Consider the following 14,473-nt stretch of genomic DNA (forward strand, 5'->3'; position numbering starts at 1 on the left):
CACTCAGAGCGAATTACGTAATCACTGCAGTTATGCGCAGAAAATAGACTTGAATCATAAAGATAATGTTCGGGTCACATTTACACAAGTAGAGCTTGAGGAAAATGCAAGATGCTGTGCAGCCTGTGCAGAGAGCTGGGCTGGTTAGAATAGAAGCAAACCTGTCCTGTCAGACGTGAGTGAGACGGACAACTCAGGCACATTTTCCCTGCATCTACCTGTTATGTTTCTGTGTACCTGCCTCTTTCATTGGTGGAGTGTTAAAGAAGGGGAAACACAGCCTTCAATGTTTTTTACCCGTCATTTGTCTCGTATTCGATGCAGCACTGATTTATGATTTTAATTTCTGGTCTCTCCTTGTTGTCTCACTCCTTCCTCCCTAATAAGGATGGATTATGTGTGTGTAATGTGTAACCTTTACTCATCATTGGTGCCTCCCTTCTTCATCTCTCTAATTCCTCCTCACATGTGACGAGCATTCTGACTGATGAAGTGTTATGTACTCTAGGTTATGTTGTTCAGTCACTAACCCCGCCCACTCTCTGCCTGTCCTCCTCCAGGTGGTGGCTAGTGACGGGGTGCGGGCTATGATGGAGTCGGCCCTGACAGCCAGAGACCGGGTGGGCGTGCAGGACTTTGTCCTGCTGGAGAACTACACCAGCGAGGCGGCCTTCATAGAGAACCTGCGCAAACGCTTCAAAGAGAACCTCATCTATGTGAGTGGGTGTGGCAAGGAGGGCGGGGCTTTAACTGTCTGGCTCCACTAATGATGGATTTATCTGGTTGATATTGATGTTTTTTTTCTCCAGCAGTATCTTTATTGATTTCAACAACAATAAACAAAGACATACACATCCAGTATGATTACATATGTTTGTCCACAAACATGCCAGAACAAAATCTCGGTACAAGTATTTAACACACATTTAATCCACCCCCACACTAAAAGTATGAATTTAAAGATGAATAAATTAGTTAATAAATTAATATATAATCATAATAATTGTACATTAATAAATCAGAAAAATCAATAGCAAATTAATAAAAACGGGGAAAGAAAATTATAAATTACAGGTTGAGGGTCGTGTCAGTGCAACACAATACACTTCAATCTAAGTACACGTTATATTAATGTACAAATTCCTTGTACCGTTTTGTCCATAATTGATAAGTAATAAAAAGGCTATTGAAAGACACAAAAATGTTAACAAGAAAAATGATATTGATATTTGAGAGAAAAACATCGGCTGATAATAATTTTTACAACATAAATATTTTATTTTTATTTTTTTTTCTTGATGTTTTCTATTGAAGGATAAGTGCAAAACATACAGAACTACAATTTAAATATTTTTCCTTTTCATTTTTCTTCTAACATAAAAATTACCTTAAATTTGATTATTAAGGATTTTTGGTCAAAATATTTTTAAAAATCAACGTGTCACTGCTCTTTGATGCCACATGTAGTGGAGACTCTGCTTCTAAATAACCGTAAACATATCTTTTGTATTTCTCTACTGCGATTTCTTGTTATTTATTGGCTGACATATGAACCAGTGTTTCCTCCTGTCAAGATAAAGTGGTTAGCTTAAACAAGACAGATTAATTCAGAGAAACAGTAATAATTTGTCACAAAATCACACCTACAGTTTGTTTCCTTTGTCCAGAGTTACAGTGACAAATCTGCCTTTTATGCCGACTTGGTTCATTTAAATACACACTGTAACATTTAAAGTGGACCAAAGCTTTAAAACCAGAACACACACACACACAGAAAGGGAAATATATATGCTCATAAATGCTGTTTGTCTTGGTGAGAGATTTGTCTGAAAGTGACGTCTGTGTCGTCCATTAGCAGTTAAACACAACAGACTGACATATAAGCTTCTCTTTAATCCATTGTAACCTCTGATTTTTAAATGGTTTACTGCATTTGATCAGGATTATTTCTATTTTTACGACAATAAGCAGTTTTATGTTTCACTTAGAGGAGTAGATGATGCAGACAGATGTTTGGTCTCATCTGAATGTGAACGTACTCACTGCAAAGTTACTCAACAAAAGCACAGGCGGTGAAGTTTGAAAGAAACACTCACATGATACTGATGAACACAAACACACACTGGACCAGTAAAAAGGTGATAGAGCCAGTAAGGTATGGAGTAAAGATGATAATCTGTAGAATCTGTATCAGAGGCCTCGGTCCTGTCTAACAGTGATTACACCACGACAGCAGAGTCTTGGTCAGGTGATGTGACTGTGTGTTCCCTCTCTGTCAGACGTAGATCGGCTCAGTGCTGGTGTCAGTCAACCCGTACAGAGAGCTGGAGATCTACACCAAGAACCACATGGAGCGATACCGTGGAGTCAACTTTTACGAGGTCTCACCACACATGTGAGTACACGACCTCTGCACACCTCACACCTGTCCTTCTCAAACCTTTTTCAGTAATGTACCCCCTTCGTCCTCTGCACCGGAGATAGCTGTGGCCAGAGTCAATATTTCTGTTCCCTTCTTGTGAGTGCGACACCTTGAAGCAATTTCTTCACATCTGGTGCTGAGCGTCCACTTGTACTCATGATGAACTGATAAGATTTTGGAGGTCAAAGGTCAAGGCCACTGTGACATCATAATGTTCGGCAGAAACCCTTTTCTGGCCATTACTCAACTTCATATCTCAGGAATAAAAGGGGAGACATTTGGTCAGATGCTGTGCATTACAAGTACAACTGGACTGGTGCGGGATTACGGGGTACTGTGGTCGTTGAGACAAGCCATGAGGTCCCTGTGGGTGTTGGCCTCTACCAGGGTTGTCCCTTTTCACAGATCCTGTTTGTGTTATTCATGGACAAGATCTCGAGGCGCAGCCGTGGGAGGAAGGGGTCCGGTCTGGGGACCTTGGAATTGTGGTTCTGTTGGCTTCATCACACCGTGTCCTCCAGCATGCACTGGGGCGGTTAGCAGTGGAGTGAGAAGTGGCTGAGACGAGAGTCAGCACCTCCAAATCTGAGGCCATGGATTGCCCCCTGTGGGTTGGGAGAAAGTTACTGCCTCAAGCGAGGGAGTTCAAGTATCTCAGGGTCTTGTTCACGAGGGTAGAATGGAGCGTGAGATGGATTTGTGGTTTGGCACTTCGTCTGCAGTGATGCAGGTGCCGGCCGTTGATTTACTGGTCCATCTACGTCCCACCCCTCACCTGTGGTCATGAGCTCTGGGTAGTGACTGAAAGAATGAGATTGCGAATACAACCGGCCAAAATGAGTTTCCTCTGTGGGGTGGCCAGGGTCAGCCTTAGAGATAGGGTGAGGAGCTCGGACATCCGGAGGGAGCTCGGAGTAGAGCGGCTGCTCCTTCACGTCAAAAGGGGTCATCTGAGGCACCCAGGGATGATTAGGATGCCTCCCATTAGAGGTGTTATGGGAACACGTCAGGGTCCCCAAAAGGAGCTGGAAAGTGTTGCTGGGGAGAGAGACGTCTGGGGTGCTTTGCTTGGCCTGCTGCCCCCAGGACCCGGCCCTGTTTAAGCAGATGAAAATGGATGCATGGATAGAAGGAAGCTGGTTTCGGCAGATCACCCATCTCCAGAACATACAGTCATTAAAAACAACCTGCCGTGTCGTTCTTTTTGTGCCTGACCATGAATGCATCACTATACAGATGAGTCAAAGCTGGGAGAAATGATTCATTGCACCGCTGTGCTGTTACAGGTGAAACAGGTTTTCCTGATTGGCCCAAACATTACCTGCATCATTCATGGTGACCACATGTTTACTGTTGCCTTGTTTTTGCTCCAGCGCTCTAAAAGAAGGAGTCTGTTGATGCTTCATGAAGCGTTTTACACGAGGATGACATAACATTTGTTGCACCTGCCCTCTAAATGCTGTAGGGCTGTCAAAAGCACCATGAAATTGAGTTTGAATATTTTGGAATTAATTTAGTAGAGTTTGAATAATATTCGAATTTACTATAACTTTTTTTATTAATTGCTATTATTATTATTATTATTATAATTATATATTTTTTTTTTATTAAAAAAAAACACAAATATAAATAAGATGCATATTTCTAGTGCAATATGAACGTGACACTCGGATGAAAACACCTGTTCTGACCACAATGTTTGGATACTTACGTGCACCTGTAGTTTTCCACCACAAGAGTGGATCCTGGTCGTCTCGTAGTGGTGTCTCATTCTGGAAACGTTTCATCTCTTCTTCAAAAAGGGTAGGCAGGGAGGCAGCAGGTGCACCACTCTCTCTGTATGTCTCCCTGAACAGGTTACACATCGCGGACAGCGCAGTGGGTGGTGTTGGCGCAGTGGGTCCTCCGTCCGTGCCTCTCCCTCCGTCTCTCGCAGGAATGCCACTGGATATGGGTCCGTTGCGGAACGGCTGCGCTAGTTATCCACTGCGTGCACAGACGCAACCAACACGCATCTGGTGGAATTTGGGGGTCTGCGTCCCTCTCTGGCCCGGCTTGTGTGCGAGCCATTTCTGCCCGAACGGGATTTGCCGTGATATACGACGTTATTAATAGTATGAATTATTAATGATATTCGAATTATCAAATGTAGGTTCTAACTTATAAAAACTATATATATTCGAATAGATTTAGAACTTCAAATTTTTTTTGACAGCCCTAAAATGCTGTCACAGTCTGTATGTTTAAAGCACATGGGAATATTTGCTCTGAACGCTGCTCTCACAGTCAGCCGGCTACGTAATGCTCTCATGCTCTGACCGTCCTTTTCTCTGTCAGTCAGACTGTTTGCGAGACGTCATGGCTCGAGGCAGACTGTTTGTTTGAAAGGTTGCCACAGGTATGGTCAGAGAATTCCCAGTTAAATCCCCCCAGACCCCACAGGACAGCTCCAACACAATCAGGAGCATTATGTAGAAGTGAAGTGGCGTCATCGAAGCATTTCAGATCCTCTCACTAGCTCTTTCTCTCCGCTCTCTAACCACTGGTGGGTTTTTTTTCTCTCTTTACTTCAACACTTGAGCGAAGGGCCAAATGTTTCTCTCCCTCCGAGTGGAAAGAAAGATGTATATTGGCACGTCGAGGCGGAGGGTTGGAGAGAGAAACAGGAGGGAGAGGTGGAGAGAAATGTAAGCAAATGATGGTACCAGGCGAGAGGTTTCCTTGTTTCCTCCCATGAGAGGGAATTCCTCTGACCTGAGTGTGGACCCCCCCCCTCCCTTTATGCCTCTGCATCGGTGATAGCTGTGGCATGTTTTCAAGGTGTCCGTCTACCAGTCCGTTCCATTTCTCGTCAAATATTTCAATGTCACCTTGAGGAAATTTCCTCAAATTTGGCACAAATGTCCTCTTGGACTTAAGAATAAACTGATTAGAGTTTGGTGGTTAAAGGTCCATCTCATCCCATGAATGTGATATCTCATGAAGGCCTTGTGTCAATTTCCTCAAATTTGGCACAAACGTTCACTTGTATTTTAAGGCCAGTTCAGAGCAAAGATTCAGAATGAGATGAAACTGTTTTATAACGTTGAAGAGAAAAGTTGCAGCAGTGTGAAATGACTGTCTGAGCTCGGCTCAAGCCGGGTGATGGTGTCACCTTCAACTCAGCTGGTCAAATCGCCGGCAGCTGATTTTAACTCACGTCACCTGTTTCAACAGCCAATCAGCTCGTAGTGAAGTCAGATGGTCAAGTCAAAATGACCACAGACGGCGTGTTTGTTCATCGTGAATCGTTGGTCTGAACAGGGCCTTAGAATGAACTTATCAGATTTTGGTGGTTGAAGGTCAAAGGTCATTGCGACCTCACAAAACATGTGTTTGCCTATAACTCAAGAATTCATTATGCTAATCATTATATTGATCATTGATCATTATATCATTATATAGATTATATTTCACACTAATGTCTAACTAAAATGATGATGTGATGACATTTTATACCAAAAGGTCAAAGGTCAAATTCACTGTGACATCATAATGTTCTGCAGCCTTGAGGAAATTTCTTCACATTTGGCAAAAACGTCCACTTGGACTCAACAATAAACTGATCAGATTTTGGTGGTCAAAGGTCCTTAAATCCGTCTCATTCTCATGAACGCGATATCTCAAGAACACCTCAAGGGAATTTCTTTAAATTTAACACAAACCAGGGACCAGATTAGAATTTGATGGTCAAAGGTCAAAGGTCAAAGGTCAAGGTCGTGATGACCTCACAAAACACGTCCCGTTTCAATAACCATTGCTTCCATTAGTCTTTCAAACTGTTCTAATATTGGGAAAGACCTCTCTAGCCAGTAGCAGCCTAATAGACTGTACTGAACCACTCGAGGCAGCCCATCAATTTACGTCCATTAAAGTTGCTCGTTTTTGACACTGACAAGCTCAGATTGTTATTATGAGTGTGTTACAGCATTACAAAAATGGACCCTACAGAGAAATGAAATGTTTTCCTTACCTTTTACTTTTCTGGTCTGTTTTGTGTCCAAGTCTCACTAAAGGAGTCGTCTCATTCTGAAATGTCGCCAGCCGTGATGTTAAAAATAATTTAGATAAATATGCTTTCTATACTCACAACACAACACACAATTACCAGCACTCCTCTCTCCAATTCTCACTAATGTTTCCACTGTATTCTTTCTGCAACAAGTCACCTGAGATACTAGAATGAGACCTGTGCTTTAGAAAGACTTGGACACAAAACAGACCAGAACAAGCTCCCTGTTGTAAGACACTCATAATGATAAACCTGAACTGTTTGGTGGCAAAAACAAGCACTTTTTAGTGGACGTAAATTGACACAGTTTGACCCGTTTTGTCTGTGACCCTCTCTCTCAATACTGGACCAATTTAAAAACTCGTTCCCACGAGTCATTCAGACACACAAACGTGGGAAAATAGGGTCCAGGTTAAAAAAAAAATCAGTTTCCCTTTAATTTGTTTTCCGATCTGCAGTCCGAGGCCTGTTTCAGTGACACGTTTGTTGTTCAGTTTTCCAAACTCTTCTTCTTGCTGCTGAACATCTGCCTGACCACGTGTCTCCTTCCACTCCTCCAGCTACGCAGTGGCGGACAACTCGTACCGCTCCATGAGGACAGAGAGAAAGGACCAGTGCATCCTGATCTCTGGGGAGAGCGGCGCCGGGAAGACAGAGGCGTCCAAGAAGATCCTGCAGTACTACGCCGTCACCTGTCCGGCCAGCGAGCACGTGCAGACTGTCAAAGACCGACTGCTGCAGTCCAATCCCGTGCTGGAGGTGAGATGCCACGGCACTTCATTAATCTGTGTGAAGCTCGGTCTGTTGACCACACAGAGAGACAGAGAGTGTTTCAGCATATTGCATTTGAGTGATGGGCTGCTGAGGCAAATATTTTAAATGTCTTCACCATGAATAATGCAGAACAGAAATCTATCATCCTATCAATCCTGTCTTCATGGTCTCAGATATCAGTATAACCAGCAGCTACTCAAAAGTAGCCAGTTTGTTAAAGAGGCATTGTTTTACTTTGATTTCACTTACAGTCAGAATGAGTGCCCACAGGCCTTAAAAACAGATTAATAACTAGTGTTTTTAGTTACATTCATTGATTATGATGCTGGATTTTATAAAAGCGTATGAATGTCCTGCAGTAGGGATGTCACGATTATTATGCATTAATTAATTTCACACAATAAATGTATAAAATCACATGAACACTTCTTACAGATCTTTAAGTTTCATTTATTGCCAACATAACAAAAATAATTTAACAACAAAGAAAAGTAACCAAAAAGTACAAGATTTAGTTTCCCACTGGAATTAAACAAAAATCACCTCTGTGTTAAACATCCACAGCACGATTTCCCTTTTGGGAAAAAAGGTTTCAAATGCTACATGTATTTCTTTACAGACTTTCTGTTAACTATATTACAAAAATGTTTCTGAACATTTCTTTTGGACCTGAGAAGAGAATTTTTAAACAGGAAAACAACCCATCTAGCTAGCTTTTGACTTATAGCTGCCCTTTGAGACATAAATAATCCATACTTCATCACTCGGAGACGCCTATTCAACTGTACTGCTTGTGTAACTTTGTTTTCGTTCCGTGAGAGTTGCGCTGATCTGCCTACTGTATATGGTTCCGTGTCCCGGCATAATCTTTGGAGAGTGACAGTGTTGAGGAATCTTTACGAATAATTAACCATGGCGTTTAAAATCACGGTTAATAGTGAAATCAAGTAATCGTGACATCCCTATCCTGCAGTCTGAATCAGTCTGACGTAAGAAGAGTCAGCAAAGACAGAACTAAACAGGGTTCCCACTGTCATGGAAAACCCGGAAAGCTCATGGAATTAGTAGAAATCATTAAAAGTTTTCAAAATATATCGTGAGAGAGGGGGGATGACAGATGCAGAAAAAGGCCAGGGTTGGAATCGAAACCCACTCCACATCGAGTCCACAACGATAGGTGGAGATATGCCCCCTTTCAGCTTGTTAGTATTGGACCTTTTCCAGTTGACCAATTACATCACAGACCAAACAGTCAAGCATCATCCTGCTGTCCGTCCAAAAAGTGCACAGCTCTGGATGTAGATTTCTCCATGTTGTTACCGTCTTCTTCTTCTGTTACACATTCAATGCTACTCAACTTCGGGGTCAAAGCCTGAGGTGGAAACTGTGGAGCATGCTCAGAGCGCCTCGGCCAGTTTGGGTCTGATTGACTGTATGACATGCAGGAGTCACATTATCTGGGTGTGTTGGTCCAACCTTGAGAAATTAGATGTAGAACTATTTCAGTCGGACTACTGAGGGTCAAGTGCATGAAAACTTTATTATGGGTGCTGAAAGGTCATGGAAAAGTTTTGAAATGTTGTCCATGAAGATGTGCGAACCCTGAGTCAGATAGTGGAGCTTGCGGTCAGTATTTGTCACCTCTACTGTCAGATACAGTGTAGTTATTTTGATGATGCTGGAGTTCATTAAAGCGTATGAATGTCCCACAGTCTGAATCCTCCCGCCACAACGACAGCCACACAAAAACAGCACTAAAACTTTTGTATCTTTTTGGTATACGTGGCTCAGTTTACATGGGAATGCTTTCCATATTCGTACTGTTATGGCTCTCAAAAACCAACTTTGATTTAACACATGCAGACAGATGTATTTTGATACTCACATAGGAACATTTGAGCATCATGAGCATCATGAGCATCATGAGCACTCCTCGCTCACACATACAGTTGAAATATTTTTGGGACATTAGCGCAAAACTGTAAAGCAGAGAGTGATGAATGTCTCTGTGGTTAAAGGCCAGCATGTTTGGAGAGTGAAGGTGATACAGAGGTGCAGAAGCGCCTGTTTAGAAGTCTGGCATGTCTCTGCCAGATGTGTTCCAGATGTGTGTAGGTGTGTGTGTGTGTGTACACTGTGCCCTGTAATCTGTGCTACTGTCCCAGACACACACTGCAGGGACTCTAACGCCTGTGGCTTCCTCTTTGCTGCTCCCTCTTCATCTGCCCTCCTGTCTTTATCACACTCTTCCTCTCTGTCCTGTTATCTGTCCACCTCCTAATCCGTCAATCATCACTCCTCTCTGCTCTCTATCCTCTCTGCAGGCCTTCGGCAATGCCAAGACGTTGCGTAACGATAACTCGAGCCGCTTTGGCAAGTACATGGACATTCAGTTTGACTTCAAGGTGAGTGGGACAGTCTGATTCACAGTGGCAGCTACTTTACAGTAGGGTTAACACTGTCTAATAAGTCTCCTGTCAGCAGGAGGTTGTTGCAATAACCAAAAATATTGTCACCTCAACATAGTGAAAACAAAACTGTAAGAAGCTCTCTGCTCTGTTGTGCTGCATGGAGATATTAATTGAGTGTATTTAATCACTCCTCCCTCCTGTATCCCTTTTCTGTGGATACACAAATTATGTTATGGACCACCAAATCCCTGCATGCGATATCAAACCTACGTCACACTTCAGTACCCCAGCCTTACCCTCTCCTCCTCCTCCTCCCCCCCTCCCTTCCCTCCCTGGCCTTTATCCCGTCGACAGGGCGCCCCAGTTGGAGGCCACATCATCAACTACCTGCTGGAGAAGTCCCGCGTGGTGCACCAGAACCACGGGGAGCGGAACTTCCACATTTTCTATCAGCTGATCGAGGGAGGAGAGGAGGACCTGCTGAGACACCTGGGCCTGGAGAGGAACCCTCAGCAGTACCAGTACCTGGTCAAAGTAAGCGTCTGCTACTTTAAAGAGTCAGTGTGTAGAGTTTAGGGGCATATAATGTTTTCTTTAGTGTATAATCACTGGAAAATAAGAACTGATGTCTTTTAGTTACCTTAGAATGAGCTGCTTTTATCTACATACCAAGCACTATGTTGTTTTGAACGCACAAACCAAACTAGCTCTAGATCAGACCATTAGCATCTCTGCCACCGTAGTTGCTTGGCACATTAAAGAAGTTTCAGTATTGCAACCTCACCACTAGATGCCACTGAATCCTGCACACCAGACCTTTAATAGAGTTCATAATGACCGGAGCTGTTTTGGAAGTCTTTGGTTCCAGAAATGAGACGCTAGAGATGCGGATGCTTCAAAGACGCTTGAAACGCACTGGAAGCACTGATGTAGGTGATAAACATATTATGTGTGTGTGTGTGTGTGTGTGTGTGTGTGTGTGTTTTCCACAGGGTAACTTCAGCGAGGAAGAGGTGGAGGTGAGGACCAAGTGTGAGCTGCGTAAATCACGCCTGACATGTTTGTTTGTCACTCAGAGTAGCACAGATCTCCAGGCACCTCACGGTTTGATTCAATTACGATTCGGGGTTCAATTATAAAACAATTATCGATGCATAAACTTGAGAAACTTGGAGCACGAGTCTCTTTCTCCCTGAAGAAGACAGAGGAGGTGGAAGCTTTGAAACCTTTCCACCAGGGCCGGGTGATATAAAGACCATGTACGATGTATCGCTATATTTTCAAGCAAGATATAAATTTATACACCAGTTATATCGATATAGGGTCGAGTTGCGTTACATGACACATGCCAGTGTGCATCTCTCACTCACAAGTTCTCCTGCAACACCTCTCAGAGCCGTATCCTGATGTGCACCTCCCCAGAAATGTAACTACACGCCGCAGTGACGCAGACCTCCTGTCTGTTTCTGTGAGCTGAAACCATTTCCCTCAGTGGAAACAAAACTGATTTACTTTAATTTCACAGATAAGAAACAATAAATTGTGAAGACAATAAAGCCTCCACTAAAATAGCATTTTAAGTCTTGTGTGTGATTTATGCTGGCTTCATATGAGCAGAGGAAATCTCTGCTAGCTGCTAGGCTAATTAATACAATGTAAAATGCCATAGGCTTGTGCTAATAATGTTAGCATGTTGTATCCTCGTGTTTTAGAGGTGCAGCTGCATATTTTCAAACAGGTGAATAAAATCTCTCTTTGCATTTTATTTTGATTTTGATCTGTTTTTATAAAAGTGCTTGTGACGTCTCAAATGAGGCTTTGACTTGCAGCTGAAAACATGTAGTCCATTGCACAGGAAATACCAAGATATACATTTTTGTCCGTATCGCCCAGCCCTACTTTCAGCTACATTTTATGAAGCTTATATATGAAATATGTTGCATTTACACTCATCTGACGACTACTACATTCTTTTAAAAAGTTGAAGTTTACCTCAGATAAACTTGAACAAACATTCCAGCTCTCCCAGTATGTGTGTAAGTGTCCCAACACCACAGGTTGCACCATGAACAGTGAAGTACTCCATGTGCCTGAGGGGGCCGAGCTGTTTCTGCTTCAGACTGACACTGTGGATGTTTGTGTTTGAAAGTGTTTGTTGGACAGAGCTCAGTGTGTGTGTGTGTGTGTGTTATTATATGGTGAGAACTTATTTGTGCTCAGCGTGGGAGTCTTCCTACACGCTCATGAGTCTGGGCTTGCATCCAGAGCCTTGTAGATCTCACACTGCTCATAAAGTGCGGAGCAGGTGTGAGAGTGTTGCGGCCCTGCTCTGATCGTCGGTGCACATTCGTGTCCTGCTCCAGTCTTAACTTTATTTTAATCAGAGCCACCTTTATCTGCCCAGAAGTCGGTCACAGTCGTAAAGATAGGCAGCAACTACAGACCTGTGTAATCTTATCGTGCTGCGGCCTCTCATCTCTTCACCTTTGTTCTCTCTCTCTCTCCGCCTCTTTGTCACACTTTATCTTTCATTTTCCTTCCCTTATCCTTATTTCTTCCACCCCTCCCTCCTTCCCTCCATCTTCTCTCCCTGCAGGAGCTGTTGAACATAATTGCCAGCGTGCTCCACCTGGGGAATGTGCAGTACGGCGGAGAGGAAGGCACCGTCTGCATCACCTCTGACACACAGATAAAGTACCTGACCAGGGTAAGATGCAGTCCCGAGCAGGCTCATGAACACCCCTAACAGGCCTGGAGGGAGATGGGATATTTGTTTTATATATAAAGCCCAGGCTGGTATTTATCAAGCATCTCACAGTTCCTCTCACACTAGCACTGAAAGCTGAGTTATTTATGAAGCTTCCTTCACTTACTTTAAGCGAGAGGAGGGATCACTTTTAGCATTAACAACATTTAACATTCTCAGCAGTAAAGTAGAAATTATGATGGTGTGTTGGAGTTCCTCTGACAGTTGCTGCACCACCATTTGAGCTGTTAACCCATTATCTTTAGCTGCAGTTTATCTATTACTCATAGCTAAAAATTTTAACCATTTATCCACTACTTTTACAGTACTATTTTAATAATTTATTGATTATTTTGATCTGTCTCAGACAATTATCCATCATTTTCAGTTAATATTTCAGCTGTTATCTTTAGCCAACTGTTCAGCCATTTATCCATTGTGTAACACTGTTATTGTCCGTCTGTCTGTCTCGACTCCTCCTGACTCTGTGTGTGTGTGTGTGTGTGTGTGTCCTCATCAGCTGGTGAGCCCACTGAACCTGGAACAGGCGTCATCGGCTTGGGATGCTTTGTCCAAGGCGGTGTACGGACACACCTTCACGTGGCTGGTTAACAAGATCAACAGTTCACTGGCATACATGGTACTCACACACACACACACACACACACACACACACACACACACACACATAGCAGGGACCCTGAAAAACTTCTATTGAAGGATGTAAAGTCTGAAACATTTCCACTTACTGTATTTTTTCTGATGTTAAATCACTCACTACATTTTTCAAACTAGATCCAGACACTATCCAACACTGTAGTTCAGAGCATGTTGACGTCTCCTCTTTATTCTGTTACAGTACAGCTCCACCTTGTGGACGCTTACAAATCCACATCATGAACATAACTCAACATTAAACGTCCAGTTTGCAGGATTTAGGGGGAAATATTGTCAGAAAGGGAATGTAATATAATCAGTGTGTTTCCTTTAGTGTTTAAAATAAGAACTGTTGTGTGTTGTTGTCACCTTAGAATGAGCTGTTTATATCTACATAGCGAGCAGGTCTCTGTTTATGAAGATCACCATGTTGCACCTACATGTTTCTACAGTAGCCCAGAACAGACAAACAAATACTGGCCTTTTAGGGCCACCATAGTAAGAAGTCTCTCCGCAGCGAGCAGCGTCAGTGTTCTGTCTTCTCTCGGCAGCCAGGTCTGCCTGTGTCTGTCAGTCTCTGTGGCCAGGCTGTGATCACTGTTCAGTGTTTTTACCAGTTTAAATCACCTGGTCTGTTTCATTCTGAGAGGAAGAGGCCTAATTCGGCTCCTGCTAAAAAGTGATCTCACATTAACAGGTGGTGGACAAGCTGCCAACACCGACCTGCCAAACACCTTCAGAGATGCACTGATGTGTATCGTGAAACTGCTTTATTCAGTGTTTAACGCTGTTTAAAGCACAGGTTCCATTTGTTTTGGAGAAGAAGAGACCTCTGTGGATAATTTGCCTCACGGTAAAAACCTCCCAAATGTCTGGATCAGAAAAAGGTGATGATACATTAAGTTGTCAGAGAAAAAAGGGGTGAGCAGACAAGCATGTGGTGGGCGAGCCGCTCGTCTCCAAGATGCCAAAAAGTGTAAAAGAAACATTGATTGCTCTGTTTATTTTTGCGAGGAGACCTCTGTGGATCATTCAGCTCCTGATACAAACCTCCTGAACAATGAACAGTGAAGGAATTCTAACCAGAAGAAGTTTTAGCTGGCTGCGAAGCACCAAATCCCCCTAAATTGTACACACTTCACTTTCAAACAGTATAATTACTGTGTCAGTTATTACATGCCAGGTTAGACCAATATACAGGCTGTATACTAATGTTATTGTCAATGTCAATTTGCAAAAGTTGGAGTGAAATTTAATTTTGTTTTAATGCACATTTTATTTAATCCTGATTAAAATTTGTGAGCATAGATCTGAAGTTTTGTTGTGCTTCTCTAACAGGATGACTCCTACAAGAACTGCTCAGTCATCGGCCTGCTGGACATCTACGGCTTTGAGGTCTTCCAGAACAACAG

General features: G+C 42.9%; 1 pseudogene across 1 annotated transcript in view; it reads left to right on the top strand.

Annotated features, from left to right (window-relative positions):
- LOC144462799 (unconventional myosin-Ic-like) overlaps positions 1-14,473 on the top strand; it is a 38,905-nt pseudogene that overhangs the window by 10,600 nt on the left and 13,832 nt on the right. The window contains exons 2-8 of the transcript XR_013491019.1: positions 561-716; positions 2,280-2,395; positions 7,034-7,232; positions 9,572-9,652; positions 10,013-10,192; positions 12,925-13,044; positions 14,400-14,473. The product of XR_013491019.1 is annotated as an unconventional myosin-Ic-like (transcript). The remainder of the gene's footprint in view (positions 1-560; positions 717-2,279; positions 2,396-7,033; positions 7,233-9,571; positions 9,653-10,012; positions 10,193-12,924; positions 13,045-14,399) is intronic.

This window comes from Epinephelus lanceolatus, chromosome 4 (genome assembly GCF_041903045.1).
Source record: "Epinephelus lanceolatus isolate andai-2023 chromosome 4, ASM4190304v1, whole genome shotgun sequence".
NCBI lineage: Eukaryota > Metazoa > Chordata > Actinopteri > Perciformes > Serranidae > Epinephelus > Epinephelus lanceolatus.